At 34.5% G+C, this 15704-nt stretch overlaps 1 pseudogene; it reads right to left on the bottom strand.

The window, feature by feature from the left end:
* Nucleotides 1–429: 429 nt before the first annotated feature.
* On the bottom strand, nucleotides 430–548 carry LOC112483027 (annotated as a pseudogene).
* Between the last annotated feature and the right edge of the window lie 15156 nt (nucleotides 549–15704).

Below are 15704 nucleotides of genomic sequence, written 5' to 3'. Positions count from 1 at the left end.
AATGTGCTTGTATTAAGGCAATATTAATTCTGATTCTTAGTGAGTAAGTTATGGCAGTTTATGTCTTTTGAGGAATTTATCCCTTTCACTTGAAGTATAAAATTTACTGACTTAACTACATTACTAATATTCGATTAATAGCCTTGCAATGTCTTTAAGACCTATAGATATTTCCTTTCTCTCATTTTGGTGTTGGCAATTAAGGTATTATCTATTTTTTATTTTTCTCAATTAATCTTAATAGAAATTTACTATTATTGATCAAAGAAGTAAATTTCAATTTCATTGACTTTTTTCTATTATTATTTTTTCTTATGATCTTAGTAATTTCTGTTCTTATCTTCATTATTTCCTTCTGCTACATTGGTTTTAATTTGTCCTTTTCTCTCCTTAGTTTCATAAGGTAGAATTTATTTTATTTTTTTTTTATGCCTACAACACCTGGTCTTCCTAGGTGGTCTCCCATCCAAGTACTAACCAGGCCTGACCCTGCTTAGCTTCTGAGATCAGACAGGTTCAGGCATGTTCAGGGTGACATGGTGGTAGACCATAAGGTAGGATTTTAGACTGAATTTTTTTCTTGTTGTCTTACATAAGCATTTAAAGCAATAAATTTTTCCTAAGCACTATTTCTGTCTCACGAATTATAATACGTTGTGTTTTTATTATTATTAAATTAAAAATATTTAATTTTTTTCTTGTGTGTGTGTGTGAAAAGGTAGACAGAGAAACACACACAAAGGGAGAGAAGAGAAGAGAGATTCCTGAATATTTGAAAGTTCAAGTACCAGCTTTCTGAACTACTTCTGGTGCTATAGCATCTGTTTTATATTCATTATGTGTTTAATTCTCACAACAAAACTATGATGTAGATACTATTAATACTCATGTTATACAAATGAGTAAATGTAGGCTTACAGAGCTATAGTAACTAGCTTAATGTCTTATAACTAGTGACTAGTAGAACAGGCAGTTCAATCTGTTCAGTCTTATGCAAAGCCCATTCTTTTAGTTACTACAGAACAGAATCTCTAACATTTATTTTCAGCATTTTCATCAACTTGTCTATTTATGATCTTTGCTCAATATTCCTCTCTGACATTGGTATGCTCTTACAATACAAAATTAAAATATTACCTCAGAAAAAAATCTTTGATTATATCTTAAATCTATACCTTCTGAAAATCATAATAATTGTTTGATCTTTTAATTATTTCTTATATATTTTAATAAATATTTCTATTTATTTTTACTATTGAACTAAATTTAAACAGAAATCCTCAAGTTACTTTCTAGTTAACACATTAAGGTTTCAGAAGTATTCATTTTTATTTTGGAATTTTTTAAAAAGAAAGATGTGAGTTCTTTTATATGTTTTAGTATAACTGGGTAAATTAGGAAGAGAGATTATTGTAGCAACAGATTAACACGAAGATCATGAATAAAGAGGTCTAGAGAAGAAATAATAGAAGTTGATTATTTGATTTCCATTGAAATATCTAATGATGGCCACACAGGCACATGGAAATACAAAAGTGTATTAAATGAATGTGATCGGCTCCAATGGGAGGGCATTTGCTTGGACCTAGTGTCATGAACTCAGTCTTAAATTATTAAACTCTGATTTTAAAAATTGCTGCCATGTTGTCTTTGCTCAATATTTTCTATTTTTTTTAATTTAAAAATTTTTATTTTTTAAATTATAGTCAATATACAATATTATATTAGTTTCAGGAGTATAACACAGCATTAGACATTTATATAACTTAAGTGATCACCCTGATAAATCCATTACTCACCTGACGCCATACATAGTAATTACAATACTACTGACTATATCCCCCACGGTGTACTCTACATCCATGACTATTTTGTATCTACTAAATTGTACCTCTTAATTTTCTCCTCCCTTTACCTATTCTCCCACCCCCCAATTTGACAACCATCAAAATACTCTCCGTATCTATGAGCTCGTTTCTATTATTTGTTTATCCTGTTTTCTAGATTCCACATGACACTTGTCTTTCTCTGTCTGACTTACTCCACTCAGCACAATACAATACCCTCTAAGTCCATCCATATTATTACAGATGGCAAGATGTTATTTTTTATGGCTGAGTAATATCCCATTGTGTATGTATATATATGTACACACACATATGTATATACACCACCTCTTCTTTATTCATTCATCCATTGATGGACACCCAGGATGCCTCCATATCTTGACTATTGTAAATAATGCTGCAATGAACATATGAACTCACATATCCCTTCAATACAGTGTTTTGAGTTTCAGATAAATACCCAGAAGTGGTATAACTGGGTCCTTCTTTTTCTCTTGTTTCGGCCTATGTTTTAAAGACTGTTTTGTCTGGTATAAGTATTGCTACCCCAGCTTTCTTTTTCTTTTTCTTTTTTAATTTCCATTTTCATAAAATATCTTTTACCATTCTTTTACTTTCAGTCTGTGTCATTCAATCTGAAATGGGTCTCTTGTAGGCAACTTATGTAAGGATCTTGTTTTCCTGTCCATTCAGCCACTTTATCTTTTAATTGGAGTTTAATCCATTTACATTTAAAGTAATTGTTGCTAAATGTGTAGTTATAGCCATTTTATTACTCTTATTTTTTATCTTTTCTCATCCTCCTCCTCCTCTTCCCTCCTCTCCTCCCCCTCCTCCTCTTCCTCCTCCTCTTCTTCCTTCTTCTAGTTCCTCTAACATTTCCTGCAATACCGGCTTGATGGTGATGAACTCCCTTAGCTTTTTCTTGTCTGGAAAGCTCTTCATCTGTCCTTCAATTCTAAATGATAGCTTTGCTGGGTAGAGTAACCTTGGTTGTAGGTCCTTTCTTTTCATCACTTTGAATAATTCCTACCAATCCTTTCTGGCCTGAAAAATTTCTTTTGAGCAATCAGCTGACATTCTTATAAGAGTTTCCTTGTAGGTAACTAACTGCATTTCTCTTGCTGCTTTTAAGATTGTCTCTTTTTCTTTAACCTTTGGCATTTTAATTATGATGTGTCTTGGTGTAGGCCTCTTTAGGTTCATCTATTTGGGACTCTCTGTGCTGCCTGGACTTGTATATCTATTTCCTTTGCCAGGTTAGAGAAGTTTTCAGTCATTGTTTCTGTAAGTAGGTTTTCAATTCCTTGCTCTCTCTCTTATCCTTTTGATGTCCCTATGAAGCAAATGTTGCTACACTTGATGTTGTCTCAGAAGCCCCTTAAATTATCCTCAGTTTTTTGGATTCTTTTCTCTTGTTGCTGTTCCTATTGGGTATTATCCGCTATCTTATCTTCTAAATCTCTAATTTGATCCTCTGCTTCATCTAATCTACTATTAATTCCTCCTAAGGTATTCTTCATTTCAGTTATAGTAGTATTTATTTCTGATCGGTTCTTTTTTATGTGTTCTATTTCCACTTTTACGTTTTCTCTTTGTTAAAGTTCTCACTGAATCCATCTACTCTCCCCTAAGTTCACTGAGTATCCTAATAACATATGTTTTGAACTCTGTATCTGGTAGTTTGCTTGTCTCTATTTTGTTTAGTTCTTTTTCTGCAGCTTTGTTCTATTCTTTCACCTGGGACATGTTTCTTTGTCTTCTCATTTGGCTGCTTGCTTGGGGTGTGTGTGTGTGTGTGTGTGTGTGTGTGTGTGTGTGTGTGTGTGTGTGTGTTATATTAAGTAGGGCTGCTATGTCTGCTGGTCTTAGTAGAGTAGTCTTATGTAGTAGGTGTGCTGTGGGTCTCAGTGGCACAGTCTTCCCTGGTCACCTGAGCCAGGTGCTCCAGGTATGTCCTTTTTATGAGCTGTGTGTGCCCTCCTTTGTAGTTGAGGCTTAGTTGCTGTTTGCTCATTAATAGGAGGGATTGACTCTTGGGTTGATTGGTTGTGATAACTGGCTATGACCAGTGGAGGAGCTGTTGTGTATGGGCTGACACTACAGAGCAAGATTTACTTTAGCAGGGCTCTGGTGCCTGTCCTGTCTGCTCTTTGGGTGTGTCATCCTCAGATGTGAACATGGATGGTGCTCTGGCTCAGACCAAAACTGGCCACTGGGCATACAGGTTGAGGCATCCTGGGAGGGGCTCTGCCATAGGCCAAGTTCGACTGCAGCTTGTGCCCTACCTGGGACCACCTGGCATGAGCCAGGAAGCAGATGGCTGCCGCCACACTGGGTTTGGAATTGCCTTGATAGACCTAGCCACAAACTCAGTCTGGTCACCACTGGTGCTAGGCTTAGGGCTGCTCAGCAAGAGGTATAGGGCACACCAAGTCCAGGATCTTCTTGTTTAGGTTTTGTAAACTTTTGAGAGATTTTAGGCAAGTCCGTAACATAAGGCAAGACAAGCTGTTTGTATGGAAAATCCACTAGAAGCGACTTGTGTGGGCCTACATGTTGGGAAAGGCAGGGTCTCCAGGAATAACCAGGGTGGGGCGACCAGTGTTAGCTAAGTTGATGGAGACTCAGATATGGCACTTGCCTGAGTCTGCAAACTGGGCTGGGGAGCACTCAACCAAGGAACAATGCCTTCTGCCAGTACATCTGACTGGGAGAAAGCTGCTCTTCTAGCCTTCTCCTCGAAGCCAGACAATTCAATTCCTGCCTGTATGTCCCTGACACCTTTCAAGCTACTGTCCCAGAGCTGTTGCTCAGAGTAAGTGAGTACGTTAGGGAGTAAGCCCATGTATGAGGCCCCTTAAGAGGACAGTCTATGACACCCGAAGCCCTCCATCTCATTCAGCTACAATCTCTGCTGGTTTTCACAGTCAGAGTTGTGGGGACTTCTCTTCCTAGCACTGGGACTTTGGGCTGGGGAGCCAGATATGGGGCTGGGACCACTCGCTCTTCTGGGGGACCTCTGCAGTCACAATATTTTTCCTGATTCTTAACCACCATATGTGAATGTGGGACCAGCCTATTTTGCTTCTCTGCCTCTCCTCCCAGTCTCAAGGTGGCATCTTCTGTATGTTCCCAGTTATAGGACTTCTGTCAACTAGACTTCAGGTGACTCCCAACGCTAGCTATTCTGTAGTTTAGTTGTAATTTTGATGTGGTTGTGAGAGGAAGCAAGCACAGGGTTTACCTATTCCATCCTCTTGATCCTAACTCAATATTCTCTATTCTTTGTCTCTTCATTGTTTTCTGTTTTCTTCTTCTTTAGTGAAGTCTGTTTTTTTGTTTTTTTTTTTTTAAATCAATATGTCCTCCTCCTTGAATAATGGAGAAAGTTCTTTCATGTATTCTCCATGATTTTTTTCAATCTGCTCATCTTGTTCTGACTTTGGCAGTTTTCTTAAAGCATTGTCTCAGAAGATGAGGAACAAGAGCACATTTGTGCATATTTTTTCTAGAAACATTTTCCTACTTCTTTTGAAAGAAGTAAAAGTAATTCTAATTATTCTGGTGAAAAGTGTAGAGTGAATCAAAGATAGTTTTGTACTATTCAGTAAGACATGACCACATAGAATTTTCAAATTTTATTATTAGTAAAAATATATTTTTTTCTAATTAAGAAAACATACTTGTGTTCTGACCTCTCTAGGGTAAAAAGTAGACTCTGCCCCCATCCTTCTTAGGTTTAGTTTAGGTATGTGCAAATAACTCGATGGAAGGCTAAAAATAATTTGGGAAATTAAAAATATCAATTATCTTATTTGTATTTCTTCAACTTGCCCTAAGTTCACAAGTCCTCATTTTAAGAAATGAGAGAATGCTCTTATTAAAGAGAGATTTTTTTGCTTTTCTGAAATTAGGATATTCACCCTCTGTCTTTATTCAACTAATTTAAGTTAATTCATAACACTGTTATCAAAGTATATTTGTGGACATTTTTGTCCCATTTGTATTCTCATTCTTCACTCATTTCTTGTGGGAAATATTAAATATTTTAAAATAATTTTAATGTTTATTGAGAGATTTTTATTAGTATTTGCACAGTGACTTTTCATTCCAGAAATTACACCTGTCTTCACAGATATTACCAATTAATACTATTTTTTTCTTATTCTTGTATCAATTTAGATGCCATAACCCTACCATTTAAATGAAAAGTAACAATATGATTAGGATCAAACAATATATAACAGTCATCATTACAACCACTTTGTTTACAAAACCTAGATTTTTTGCCATTTCTTTATATCAGTATTTCAAATCATTTTAATCTATTTTATTTAGATTATATATGTGTATGTATAAATTACCTGTCATTTGTACTTTTCTATAGTAGGTGTTTAGGAAATGTACTATTAAGCACTCCTTAAAGCTTGAGATTGTTTATTGATGGATTGACCATAAAAAGAATAAGCCTCTTATAGTCTGTTTGTGTCTGATAGTTCCATATTTGATCTTAACATCTCTATTCATATTGAGTGAAGTGTAGGATATAAACTGAGTCTGCAAGCAAATTCAGCAGAGACCTTTTTCTGTGCAATGTTTTCCTTTGTTCCTCAAAGCCACTGAATCAGATTTCTATATCTTTTTTTATTTTTCTGTATTTGGTCTGGATTTTATATGGAACTTTATTTTTTATTATTAAACTTATAGCCACCGAGAAATCAGCCTTGTTCTATTTGATATTGCTAGATTTGTCCTTGGGTTTTCCATTGCTATTGATTTTTGAGCAGAGACAAAAGATCCCAAATGAGAAATCTCCATTTATCCAATGGCTTACCCTGACCTTGGAAACTTGGAATCATTTTAATATCTTCTTCCACTTGGTCTCACTGAATCTAAGTCTAAGAGAAACTGTTTAAGGCAGATTTTGTATGTGGAATTATGCTTTAATTTTTAAAACTTACTCTGAGAGCTTATCCATTTAAAAATATCCCTTTATCTCTATCAATCACTATTAGGGGAAGAGAGAATTTAAATGCTTGCCTTTAAGTTGTCATTTTTTCTAGAAGATTAATTTATCTTGTTTTGATGTCAAGTCATCAAATACAAACATCTATTATTGGTCTGTGCCACGTTAATACAGTGACAGTCCCAGGAGCTACTGAGGTTTATGGGACTATTTTATCTTCCTATAAATTGTCTCAGAGCAGTGTGCTTTTCCCTGCTTCTAGGCTGTCACTAGGTACTCTCAGTGTCTCCAGATGCCATTCAATCTCCTTCTACTATTTTTCTGATTATAATATGCTGAGGGATTAGAGAACAGATATTAAATGTGTCCTCCTTAGAGTGAGTTTTACAAAGACTTTTCCAGAATAAAGAGCATTTTCTTTAACATGTAAACTATTATGTCTATTTCTGGTGATTTTTATTAAGAATTTTTTTGGGGAAGGCTGTTTTTTCTTTATTTTTAATCACATGAGGTTTTGATCAAGAACTCAAACTTAGTTTGGGGAAGTATTATTCTACAGTTCTTAATTATAGTCCATAATGAGCAAACAATAAAGGATATCTGAATGCCATCTGTGATAAGCACTAAATAGGGATAACAGAAATATTGAAAAAGTTGTTTCAATACTAACATGTCCAAAGGAATGTTCAACTCTATAGTAGTTATAGTAATCAATAAAAGATCTTTTACACATAAACAATCTCATTTAATTTAATAAATATTCTTATAATTATTTATTATGCCTTGTTATTGGGCCACATTTTGTTAAATAATGGGGACATAAAGATAAAAAATATATCCAAGTTAGCTCAACTGCTAATAGGGTTGTCCAGAGAAACAGAACCACACACACTTATATATATTTATATATATTTATAAATTGCCCACATCGAAAAGGGCAATCTATGGTATCCATGGATTTAATACTAACCTAAGCTATAAATGCCATCAAAGACACTCTGAGAAACAATGTTTAATCTGGGTATCTTGTGGGAAGTTAGGTTGACACATGAAATTAACCACTGCAGACATCTAGCATTTGGATACAAAATGCAAGGAAATACGCATCACAAATGGCTTATTAAGAAACAGATTAAAATAAATTAAATCATGAGGAAAACAGGGAAACATTTGTTTTTGAACTTAACAGATGACTAGAATTTTGATAAGTTGAATAAAAAAAGGTTCAGAACAATTCAGAGCTTATAGAAGGCATTGAATTGTGAGCAGTGTGGGAAAATAGTTGGGTAAGAAATTGGACATATGAATTGGGACCAACTGAATGCTGGTGACTTTGAAGATTTTAAGAAAGATAATTCTGTGCATTAAGTAGATACTGAAGATGAATTATATTGCTAAAGAAGTATGGTAAAGAATAACCTACCAAGACTAAATCATGAAGAAATAGAAAATCTGAACCAAACAACAATAAATAAGATTGAATCAGTAATCTAGTACTGCTTAGAAGATTTAGGAAAGATTCAGCAAGTAAAAGATATTTGATACTAAGCGGAGAAAAATCTCAGAGAACAGTAGATGTGCATGTATATATAAATGTATATATTTCTAAATGGTAAAGTATGTGAATGGATTTGTTTTTAAAAATTATTTAATACAACTTTTGGATCATCAAAATTATATTTTGGCAAATATATTTGATCATCATTATGCAAATTTTAAAGAGCTAGCTTCTGCAGTTTCTTGTAGGTACTTTGTAGAAATAATGAATAAAGATTATTAAGTCGGATTGCCTAGTATTTAATTTTGAATGATCTTTATTTCCATTATATTCATTTGATGTGTTTAATGATTTATTTATAAAGCCATGTTAATCTTCTTCACTTAACAGTATAGTGAAATAATTCTGTAAGAAACCAAAAATAAAGCAATAACATAAAAGTTCAAATCTTGAATCAAAACTAATTCTTTATCTAATAGCTATTGCTACTGTCATATATTTTATTAAAATATTCTGACCTATAAGTATCCATAATTTTGAGTGGCTTAATAATCAGAACCTGAAATTTCATTATAATTGAGTTATCCATTTTTAAATCTAGTTAAGAGCTACCAAGTATTATTCAGTAAAAAATAGATTAACATGATAAAAATCCATCGTAAAAACTTATGAAATAAAAATACCCCACAATGTTTCTGTCCTGAGGAATTATAAAAATGAATCCAGAAAACTGACCACTAGAAATAAGGAGTGCATATCAGAAAATAAGTCAGGGGATGGAGTCACCCAATTTCTGCCTATTCACATTTGATTGTCCTTGAAATCACATTACAGAAAAGACTCAAAGAATACCTTAGCTAAAGATCTAAAGATGGAAGATCTGAACTGAGACTGTAAGTGCCACACAAGAAAGTTGAATTTGCAACTCAAGTCCAACCAAAATAGTTGACTTCTAAAAGAAACGATCTCTTCAGAGAAACATAGCACAATCTCAGATTACAATTCAAAATTATCAGACATATGAAGGGCAGTGGAATATACTCTCCAGAGAAAAGGTAACCTGTTGAGAAAGAGAGAGAGAGAGAGAGAGAGAGAATGAGGAGAGAGAGAGAGGAGAGAGAGAGAGAGAGAGAGAGAGAGAGAGAGAGAGAGAGAATGAAGAGAGAACCAAATAATAGTCAATAGTCCAGGATATGAAAAATACAATATCAGAAACAAATTCACTGGATATACTTAACACATAAATGGAATGTATAAAGGAAAGAGTTAATGAACTTGAGGGTAGATCAGTAGAAGTTATCTAATGTTAAGAACAGAAAGAACAAAAAATTAAATAAAAACAAAACTTCGGGTCTATATTAGTCAGCAGGGGATGCCATAAAAAAAAAAAATTGCCATAGAATGGGTGGCTTAAATAAGAGATATTTCATTTGTATTTCTCACATGTCTATAGAGGCTAGAAGTTCCAGATCAAGGTCTGTTTTTCTCAGTTTCTGGTGAGAGCTCTCTTCCCGGCTTGTAGGCAGCTACCTTCTCACTGTGTCCTCACATAGCAGAGACAGAACCTGTGTTTTGTTTTCTTCTCATAAGAGCACCAGTTCAATTAGATTAGTGTACCGTCTTTATGAGTTTATTTAACTTTATTGCTTCCTTGCAAGCCCTATTTCCAAATACAGTCGCATTGGGAATTAGAAGTTCAACATATGAATTTTGAGGCAACACAAATATTCAGAACATAATGATGTGGCTGTTAGATAGCCTAACATATTTATGATTGGAGTTGTAGAGATGGGAGAACTTGGGAAAGAAAAACATATTTGAAAAAAAAATGGCCCCAAATTCCCAAATTTTAAAAAATGAAGGCACTTAGAGATATAGTATGATTAATGAAAGCCAAGCAATATAAACAAATATGTACAAGCACTTTATAGGAAAACTGATAAAATACAAAGAAAAAGAGCAAATGGTAAAAAAAGCAAGAGGAAACAGTACCCTTTAAATATGGAAAACAATGAGAATTATTGAACATCTGCTTTCTCATCAGATAGTATGGATGACAAAAGAGAGGGAAGCAATATCTCTAAAGTGTTCAAAGAAAAAAATAACCCGTCAATTCAGAATCCTATATCCAATGAAATAGGTTTCAAAAATGAAGGCAAAATAATTTTCAGATGTAAGACTATCAAGAGAATGGATTTCCAAAGACCTATACTGTAAGAAATTTTAAATAAGGAGGTGACATCAGCAAGATGGAGGGCTAGGAAGTGCCAACACTTGTTTCTCCCACAGAAACTAACTAACTAACTAACTAACTACTAACTAACTAACTAATTAACTAACTAACTATGAACTGACATATACTGCTCCTGGAAAGCTCTGGACTATAATAAAGAAATGGCATAAATGTCTCAAATATGGGGAAAAAAATAGAGGAGTACAGTTTAGAAAAGAATAGAAAGCATTTTACCTGTAGCAACCCAACCCTCAATCCAGAGCAGCTCAGCATGAAGGTGCCTCCTCTCAGAGGGGTTTCACTGACAGGAGAGGGAGATCTGGAGAAACCCCGCAAACCTCCTGGCAGCATTTGCTACTAAAGACTCTCCTAGTCCTAACACTGAACGCAGCTGACAGAGCTCCTGGGTCCCCTGCCTCTGTGTCTCCTTTGAGGAGGGGCTAGGCCATTTGCTGTAGTGAAACCTGCCCCCGGGGGTTTTAGTCACTGTTGTGCTGTGCTATCTGGGAGATTGGGATGCCACAAAACCTTGACTCTTATGAGACTGGACCTGCTGCTGCTCTGAGCCCTGCCCCTTGTTTCCAGGTCATGGCATTGACCAGACATGACCTGGGCTGAGCTGCCCTTACTCTGCACACTGTCCTCTGGGTTTCAACATGTGGCTTTAATTGGCCATCATGGGAGTCGTGCTGCTGCTTTTCTGTAACTGCACCCTGGGGCTAGAGTTGGGACTTTGGCCCACCATCCCAGCCCATGCTGCTACTGAACCCTGCCATCTGGACTGAAGCTACCTCTGTATCCTGTCATCCCAGGGCCCACGCTGCTGCTGCTGCTGCATTCATTCACTCCTGCCTCACCTTCTAGTCACTGTGGTGAGCTTCAGAAACCTGGACCTTGGTCCAACAGGAGATGTGTATAGGGCTGCATCTGTGCCCATGCCACAGCAACTGCACCTGTGACCGAGGATCCAGGTGTTGTGGTAGTTTCATGTGTGCCTGATCCCAGGACCCATGCTCCACTGCTGTCCTGAGTGCTAGTATGCCACACACGTTAACAAGAGGGATCCCTGCTCTTTGAACTTCCTCTCATGGGCCAAAAAAAGAGAACCCTGGCAGCTTTCACCTCTGAGGACCTGTGTAGGACAATGGACCCTAGCTGCCATTGTCCTACACAGGATCTCCATAGTCTTGGCCACAGATGTAATCTTTGCTAACACTGACCTTAGTTATGGAGCTGTGTGGAGACTATGCTACTGTGCCTTCTTGGGAATTAGAGACCCAGCCAGTGTCCCCACAGTTACCTTTAGTTGAAAGTCTTTCCCCATTGAAGCCAGCAGAGGTGATGCTCCCTCAAATATCAAGACATAAATGTGTTAATTTTTATGCCAATGCCATACTATTTTGGTTACTATGGCTTTGTAATATAGTTCGAAATCAGGAAATATGAGGTCTCCAACTTTGTTCTTCTTTGTCAAGTTTATTTTGGCTGTTCAGGGATTTTTGTGGTTCCATATGTATTTTAGGATTGTTTTTTCTCTATCTGGGAAAAATGCTATTGGAATTTAGCTCTCCAGACAGCTTTTAATGGTATAAATATTTTAATAATAACTATTCTTTTAATCTATGAACATTGGGTATCTTTCCATATTTGTGTCTTCAATTTCTTTAATTAATGTCTTATAGTTTTAAACGTGCAGATTTTTCAACTCCTTGGTTAAATTTATTTTTAAGTATTTTGTTGTTTTTGATGCTATTATAAATGGAATTACATTCTTTATTTCTTTTTCAGATATTTTGTTTTACTTGATAAAAACACTGATAATTTTTGTATGTTGATTTTATGTCCTGCAACCTTACTGAATGAATTTATTAGTTCTAACAGGTTTTTTGATGGATTGTCTTTATATAAGATGATATCATGTACAAAAAAAGAAGTAATTTCACTTTTTCCTTTCTATTTGGTATTTATTTATTTATTTATTTATTTATTTATTTATTTATTTAGCCTAATCTCTGTGGTTAGGACTTCTAATGCTATGTTGAACAGAGTAGTGAGAGTGGACACCCTGTCTTGTTCCTAATCTTAGAGAAAACTTTTTCTATATTTCACCATTGAGTATGATGCTACCTGAAAAATGAAAGCACACTATTGTAAGAGTCTTATGCTCTAAATGAAGTTGTATAATATTACTGGAATGTAGACTGTGATTAGTTAAATAAATATTCAATAAATCATAAACACTAATAAAATAACAAGTCAAAGAATATAGCTAAAAGGCTAAGAAATGAGATCATTTGTAATAATAAATATACTCAATTCAAAAAAGTACAGGAATTAAAATAAAAGATAGGGAGCAAAGGACAGTGGGCCAAATAGAAGACAAATCACAAGATTAGAGACTTAAAAGTAATCATCTTAAGAAATATGTTAAATGTAAATCAAGGGTCAGCAAATCTTTTCTGTAAAGAGACAGATAGAAAATACTGTAGGTTTTGGAAGCCATGAGTCAAGAGCAAAACTCTACTGTTGTAGCACAAAAACAACCATAAGTGATGTGGCTGGATTTGGCCCATAGGTCAGGTTTGCCCCGATGGTGATAGGTTTCTGACTCTCACTCTAAACATCCCAATTAAAAAGTAGAGATTGTATCATTGAATAAACAAGAGCCGACTTATTCCGCCTACAAGAAATGTACTTTGACTATAAAAATACAAATAAATTAAAAATGTAATAGTTTGAAAAGATAAAGTATGCTAATTTGAGTCAAAAGAAAGCTAAATTTCATTAGTCTATTTTGTGATATAGCTCCAATATAACCCTCAAATTTTGTTATTTTGCAACCAAAAAACTTGGAAATTGGTTCTGTTTTTCTTGGATGACTCTTGTCTTTCTTGGATCACTCTTGTCAAAGGCATGGTGCTTTGTAGGTAGGTGGAGGCATGTAGAGGCTTCATTTCTCCATCAAGGAAAACCATTCTAAAGTGAGAGTGGTGGCCTGGGAAACAAAACACTTTGCTCTTCCATGTGGCTTTTTTCCAAAGCAACTTGATAAATCCTGACTCTAATATATTAAGAAGCCTAGAATATCTGAAGACATCAGGAGTAAAACCTGCCTTTGGAGAAGTGTGGCACTTTAAGATTAGCTTTTGGATAAAACAGCTCTTGAAATCATTTGTCGATTTTACCTTTTATACTTGCTTTGTAATTAATTATTTTCTGTTTGTCTTTACTATTTTCTTTCTACTGCATTTATTATATTCATTGTGTTATTCTTTTTAATTTTTTAAAAACTTGATTCCATGTATTGAAATTCATTCATTTCATAATTAAAATACTTAAATTTTCATTGTATATATTTTGGTAACTTTTCAATTTCTACATAGTCTGTAATTGAAAATAATTTTTCTAATATTAACTATATATTGAGAAGTGTTTTTATTTAACTTGTAAATGTTTTTTTTGCTGTGATTTTTCTGGGTTGCATTTGGAACTTTATTTATCATTGTTAATTAGTTTTATTATGGTTACAAAATATAACACATCAGATTTAAAAATTTAATGAGGTTTAATTTGTTCTTTATGAAAAATTTTAAAATATCAGACATATTACAAAACAAATTTTTTTGGCAAAGTTGAATTTAATAGTGCCTAACACATGATAAATTTTCAAATATTTCCTAGCGCTGTACTAAGATGCCATTTATAGTCTCATGCTTTTAGATATTGTAATTAGTTTTAAAATTAAAAATGGTCATTAAAGGGAAATTGTATGTTATGTGTATTTTATCACAATAAAAATTACAAATAAAAGATGTCTATGTATATTCCTGTTATATAAAAGAACGATGTAACATTTAAAATTGTGTATATGTATGCGTGTGTGTGTGTGTGTGTGTGTGTGTGTGTGTGTGTGTGTGTGTGTGTATTATGATCACTCATCATAAATTTTGTGGTTCTTTATTAAGAGTTTTTTTCAGTTATGTAGCATATTATGTCTTATGGTTATATATTCATTTATTCACTATTCAATTAACATATATGAACTATCTACTGTGAACCAGGATTGTAGTAGACCATGGAGATAAAGTGCGGACCAGGACAGACAATCTTTCAACCCTCACAAAATGTTCATCTAGTCAGGAAAATAGAAACGAACAGATATATACATTTCATATGTACATGTGTATGCACATGTATGTTTATATACAGATATATCTGTGTATACTTATATATGTGTGATATGTTTATATTTGCATGTCTATGCATTTGATTAAACACACATATGCATATATATGTATGTATGTATTATAGATATAATTATTTGTTTATGAAATATCAGATACCACCAAGTACATAAACAGTTGGAAAAATATAAGCTAAGGTAAAGCAATAGAGTAAAACAGACTCAAAGGCTATTTAGATGAAATGTCACCTATTCAGAGAAGGTGACATTTAAGCAGATTCTTTCATGGAGAAGAAGTCAGTCTTGAGAAAACCAGGGCATATGTGTTCCAGACAAAGGGAGCAGCAGATAGAAAAATCTTCAGTAGAGAATAAGCTTGCAGTATGAGAAGAATGGCAAGAAGGTAAGCGTAACAATCAGATGAATGTTTTTAATAAGTCACTGTGAAAATAACCAAAACTGGAAGAACAGTTTGAAAGCTATTGTGTTTGGGTGAGAAATGACATTTCCTTGGAATAGGTGGTAACAGTGGGGGTGATGAAGAGTGGCTAGATACTAGATATACTCTCAAGATAAAGCTGACAGCTCTTGTGGATTCATTGCATAAATGCTATAAGAGTAAATAGTAGAATTAAAGATTTTGTTTGAGCAACTGTAGCAAAGGTAATGTCATTTTTTTGAAATGGGTAACGACAAAAGAGAAACACATATTTAGGCAGAGTCAACATTTCTGGCTTTTTGAGTTCTGTATGTTAAGTTTTAGATACACCATGTATGCCGGGTGAAGATGCCAAATAAGCAGTTGGACAGATAACTGAGGGTCAGGAGAGAGGTCAAGGCTTGATGATATAAGTTTGGGAATCTATAAGGTTCAGATGAAATTTAAAGCCTTAGTGCCTGATGAGAACACCAAGGGAGACAATATAGGTAGAGAGAACAGAGGTCCAAGGACCAGGACTGGGTCTCTTTTTGGT

This window comes from Pteropus alecto, unplaced genomic scaffold, assembly GCF_000325575.1.
Source record: "Pteropus alecto unplaced genomic scaffold, ASM32557v1 scaffold100, whole genome shotgun sequence".
NCBI classification, from domain to species: domain Eukaryota; kingdom Metazoa; phylum Chordata; class Mammalia; order Chiroptera; family Pteropodidae; genus Pteropus; species Pteropus alecto.
This window is presented reverse-complemented; position numbering and strand designations above follow the sequence as displayed.